The 5956-nt window shown below is 37.4% G+C and overlaps 1 protein-coding gene across 3 annotated transcripts in view; it reads left to right on the plus strand.

Annotated features, from left to right (window-relative positions):
* The window catches only part of LOC108311892 (neuroendocrine protein 7B2), a 51986-nt gene that overhangs the window by 29555 nt on the left and 16475 nt on the right, over nucleotides 1-5956 (plus strand). The window lies entirely within an intron of this gene.

A 5956-nucleotide genomic window follows, 5' to 3' on the forward strand; every position in this document is an offset into this window, starting at 1 on the left:
AAAGAAAGAAAAAGAAAAGAGGAAGTAGCCCAGGTCCCATTTATGTTCTTAATTTCTGACCAACCTTAACTTTCATCAAAACTGACTCCACCGGCCCCAGCCAGGAGAGCTCTTGCATCATAGTGGACATTATCAGGCTCTGCAAAGGACCTTGCTTATACCGTGAGAACTCACTTTCAAGGGAGGTGTTTACCTCTAATTCCCACAGAATTAGTGTAAGTGAGAAATGGGGTAGCAGGATCCTTTTCTTGCAGAGTGTGAGCAAGTGCCTCTGTAGAGTAAAACCTTAAGTTAAAGGACTGCAACTGCAGTGACAGCTCCTTTCTCTGAAACTGCAGACTTTTAAGAAGGTTCTTAGCAGCCACACTGGATGTCACAAATTCCATAAAGCAAGATTGGCTTAGGTGCTCTCCCAGAGCTAATTTAATTTCATTTTATATATAATTCTAATAAACCTGGCTCTCTCATTTTCTAGCCCCTTGCTACTGAAAGTGCGGCTCGTGGACCAGCAGCATCTGCACTACCTGGGAACTTGTGAGGAGTGCAGAACCTCAGGCCGCACCCTTCACCTTGCATCAGAATTGACATTTGGATAAGATCCCCGTGTGGGTGTGTGTGTGTGTGTGTTGTGGGGGGCAGGGTTACATTAGACGTGCAGGGCCTAGGTGCACTCTCAAGTTACTGTATTTCATCATGGAAAGGGTTTGGGATGACTAGAATTAATAGCTTAGAAGGACTGAGGTGACAAAGAACATTAAAAACTATTGCATCTGGGACCATTTAATATAGTTTTATATCCGAATGCCCTTTAAGACTCTGAGAATACACTGTTACAACAGTGTATAGTCATTGATATTCCCAGCAATACAGGCAAAGTCATATTCCCAAGCTGCTGTTTAAAATATTTACCTAATATTCATAGTGGAACATTTTCCTTTAAAATGGTTAAATAAATCTGGATCCTAAAGCGGATGCTTCCGCGATCTGAATACTACATGAAACCGCATTCTCTAGTGAAGAGATAAGTGAGATGTTATTATAATCAGAAACCTCAGTTAATTCAGATTGTTTTATGCACAACATTTTGGAGAATCAAATGACATCAAGATAAGATGTGATAACAGAGATTTACTCTAAAACTAAACAATGAAAAAAACCCAAGCAGTGTAACGAAAAGGCCATGACTGTTCAGAGCCAAGAAAACGTTGGGGGTCAGAAGGTATTCAATTTTCATATTTCTGTTTACTAGATACTAACAACTGATCTTCAAAATCATGGAGACAGGAAAATGGATTTGAAAGCCAAGGGAGTTTTTAAGTAACCAGAAAAGTCAGTGTGCCCCGTTCTGGACAAGCGAGCATTGGAGTTGCTAGACTCCAGCTGGTGGTCCTTGGGGATGCTGCTCAGGGCTCTGTTGACACCTAACAAGACCATGGGTGGCAAAGCTTGGAACTGAGGTTGATCAGATTGCCAAGGCCAGGGAGAGACTGAAACCAACCAGGTCAACTTCCCAGCTGAACTGCCAACCTCAAAGGGACTCATGCGGGAGGGAGAATGGGAGGCACATAGCAGAGGATGGGAATGCAGAAAAGAGCAGGATGCTGTCGAAAGATTGGCAGATTTTTACGCAGGGTTCCAGCACAGGCCAAGAAGGAGATTGAAGGGCTCTGACTCAAATAAGACCCACTCTCTTTATTTCTCACTCCCTTGACAATTATAACTGAGTACAACTTTATTGCCATGGCAACACGAAGAAAGTCTACCAATGATTTGATATCCAGAGCTTGGAAATAAACAGCTGCATGGTACCAATTTTATTACATAAAGCAACGTTTATATAAACACAACTGGGCTTAAAACTCATTTGGCAAGAATTAAATATTTTCCATTTATTCTAGAGACATTTGTAGAGTGCCATGGCTGTGGTGGAAACATAAATAAAGCATCATCACAGGACAGAATTAATTAATTGCCTGAAATAATTTTAAAGCTGTAAGTGAAAGATCCTATCTTTATTAATGGCATTCTTTTCTCAAATCAGCAGATTTTGAAACCTCACAAGCTTTTGACTCATCTCTCCTGTGCACTGCTAGAAATCTTATTTGACTCATGTTGTAGCCACTCTAATTCCAATCCTTGTCACTTCACTCCTGAGTTTCAGCAACACTCTTAGAGCCGAACTTCTTAACTTCTCTCCAACCTAGCTAGCTTTGTACAGTAGTCTGTTTTCTATACTATAATACATTATGTTGGGAATATATCTTATTATATAATATACTACTGGCTTATTGCGTTAGTCTTGTATAACCAACTAGGATGAAGAACCAACTAGAGAATAGGAACTATGTCTTTCGCATTTATATCTTCTATGGCACCTAACATGATTATTGGTACACAGCATGTTGCTACAGGAAGTCTTCCGTGACCTAAATCTGGGCTAGATACTTCTCCTCTACACAGCGGTGACACACTGCTGTAATCCCAGTTACATTATAAGTGCATTAAAACTGCCTGTATTATGTTCGTTTCTTTTTGTTTCTCTATAGACTATGGGAGCAGAGCCTATATTTTTTTCTGGTTCATCATTGACTCTCTAGTACCTAATCCAGGTTTTGATTACATGTTATGTGCTTAATAAATATTTTTAGATTGATTTTTTGATTTGTTGTTGGTTGTTACTGCAGTAAGACAGTTAAGGAGGCTGGGATAAACAGACCAAATGGAATCGATAGCATCATATTCTTTTGTTTGACTTGGCTTTAGGTACAATAGATCAACATAACCTAAATATTATACTGATCCAGATAACTAGCATTTGGCTATATTTGCAACTGTATAATGTTAAAATTATCATATTTTCTATACCTGTTTAATTGTCTAAAATTCTAGCTCATGGAGTGGAAAGGACAGAATTTTTTACTTCTGCGTATCTCCCTCAGTTCCTACCTCAGTGAGTGTTTCTTGATTTGACGTCGTTAAATGCAGTTTAAAAAGAGTCTGTGTTCTAATGTATCTGCGTAGTGCTAAACATCTGTTGCTTCCTAACAAGTGCTGCATTCATTTTAATGGCACTGGTGCACAGAGGTAAACAGAGCCTTGGCAGGCCTTCCATAAGGGAAACTGTGTTTGCTTCCTTCATTAATTACTAATGGAGCATTAAGACACGCATTTTGCCTTGAGCCAAGTTGGATAATTCCTGGCACTTAATGCTAGGGTGCTTTCAAAAGTCAAGACATGTATTGACACACCAGAGAGCCTGCCCTATAGCAAGCACAGTGGGGGCTATAGTGCCAAGATTATATAAAGCTTCAAATATATCAATACCAAGTGTACTGATGTGTCTGTTTAACCTCTGCATCTATTGGGTTAATGTGGAATAATATGCATCCCCACAAAATCTCTGAAGGTAGCCATCACAGATGAACTGGATGAATCATCAGAAAGATACAGAAAGGTTAAAAATAAAAGGATAGTAAAAGATTTACCAATTAAACACAAATCAACAGAACGAGAGTGGCAAGCTAATAAAAGAAATACAATCTGTGATTTATCAGTTTATATTTAGCAGCCAGTTACCAACACAATTAAAATGAAACATTTATACCCTTGGATATGCCAACTAGCATAGCATCAAAATGACAAAAGTTAAAAACAGTAAGAAATAAGAGAATGACAGTCACTTATTGATAGTAGTAGATTTTAACATATAGCCATCAGGTTATGATAGACTAAAGAGATAAAATATGAATATGGATATAAAATAATATAATTTAAATGTTGATAAATTGGCTATAGTTGGATGTTTATGGGTTATGTAAAATAACTTATATTAAATATTCACATGGAAAATTTCCAAAAATAATGATATGGTAGTTTACAAAAGAAATACCATTTTTTGTAAATGCAGAAACTTTAGTTTCTCTCATTACAAAGCAGTCACCTAGATTTGGGCTAGATAAGTCTCATTATTCTCATCACAAACCACTCTCATCACAAAGCAATCAAATATAAGTGTAAACAAAATAAACACCACTTGATGCCTGAATCTGGGGGCCAGAGGAATTAGCAGAGGTAAGAGGGTCCTTTTAAGGTTAAACGTTAATCAATACAGTACACAAAGACAGAGTGATGCAATGTCACTTCAGAGAGACAATATGATTCCCAGGACACTAAGATCTAGTCATGATTCTACTGAATATATTAACATTTCCAAGGGGAAAAAAAATGTGTCAATCCAATGAAGAGCTGGTTCAGCCAAAAAAACAAACGCAAGTACCAGCGTTCATCCAGGTACAAGGGAGCCTCATCCAGCTGGACTTAAAGAATCCAGCCTGTTGGCAAGATCCTCCTTCTTGAGAAGATGGAAGCATGGCATTATTTTTGCCTGATTTTGCTCAAATTTCATGCACGCCAAGGCATCTTTTGATTGTAAACCAGCCTCTCCGGTATAGGACTGCGTACACCGTGATTGTGCATTAAGAGAACTCTGAGTGTAGGGCTCCTATGTCCCCAGGGAGTTAATAAATATGAAATCCTTCTAAGAAATGGTCTGCTCTGGTGCTGGAAAAGGAAGCTTCATGAGCCTTATAGAATGTTAAGGCTAAAAGAAAAGTAAGTCCAGAAATGAACATGCATTGGTATGTGTAGTAAAACAAGCTATGCAGGATAAGTTGTTCTTATTTACTGCTGTGCTCTGAGCTCTGAGTAGCTTTTGGTATGTATGAGACACTTAAGTATTTGTTAAACACATGAAACAAAGTAGGAAAGGACAGAATTATTTAACAAATGCTGGTGGGATAATTGGATAACAATTTCACATACACTAAAATAAATAACATGGATTAAAGAGTTAAGTTGCAAATAGAAAAATTAAAAGAATTATTCCAAATGTCAGTAGTACTTCTGAAGAGGCAACAATTTTGTGCATTTAGAAGGATAAGAAGAAATCACAAAGGAGAATAAAAATGACAAATCTGACTACATAAACATAAAAAACGTATGCTAGCAAAATACTATAATAATAACCAGAATTCAAAGTCAGAAAACATGGGAAAATATTTGCAGAAAATGTGACAGCCAAAGGCCATGTATTTTTATTATGTAAAATGTTCATACAAATTGATAAGAGAAACATTGAAATTCCAAGAGCATAAACAAACAGCTCACAAAAATGAAATTAAAAATAGTAAACACATGGGAAGATATTTGACCAAGTTGGTAATAAAAGACATTCAAAATAAAACAGTAATTTTTTTAAAATTTGAATTAGCAAAGAAAATATAAAAATTTTTATAAAACACAATGCTGGTGAGAATGTTGCAAAAGTGGTATTTCATATTTTGCTGGTGATGGTTTATAAATTGGTAACTCCTTTTTGGAAAACAGTTCGGCAATACGATATCAAGAGTCGTTAAAATGTTTTATAGCCTTTGACCCAGTAATTTGACTTCTGGGAATTTATCCTGAGGAAAATTAATCCAAAATATGGGAAACATTAAGTGTCTAAAATGAATTGGGAAACACTAAATGTCTCACAATAGGGAGTGGTTAATATGTTGTGGTACAGCTATTGGACTAAACACTACATAGCCATTTATAATCACAGGAATAGAGACCATGCAGCCAGATGGAAAGATGCTTGTGCTTTAGTATTAAATAAAAATGAATAGATACTTTGTATAAAAAGATACACAGCAAAGATTGGAGTAAACACACCAAATTTTAAGTGGTTGAGCTAAAATAACAAGACGACCGTGACTTTTTTCTTTATCTGTCATAATGTGCTTTCAGCCTGTCTAGCCGGATGGCCTTCCTTTCTTGTCCCCAGTCCTGCCCAAGCTCCATGCTCAGCTTCCAGCCCTACCCATCTGTGTTGGTGTCACTCAAGTTCCAGCCTTTCCAAGAAGCCCTCCCATCCCATCAGCCCAACAGCCAGATGGAACTCTCCCTTTCCTGT

Source organism: Cebus imitator, unplaced genomic scaffold, assembly GCF_001604975.1.
Source record: "Cebus imitator isolate Cc_AM_T3 unplaced genomic scaffold, Cebus_imitator-1.0 Scaffold119, whole genome shotgun sequence".
Classification (NCBI taxonomy): domain Eukaryota; kingdom Metazoa; phylum Chordata; class Mammalia; order Primates; family Cebidae; genus Cebus; species Cebus imitator.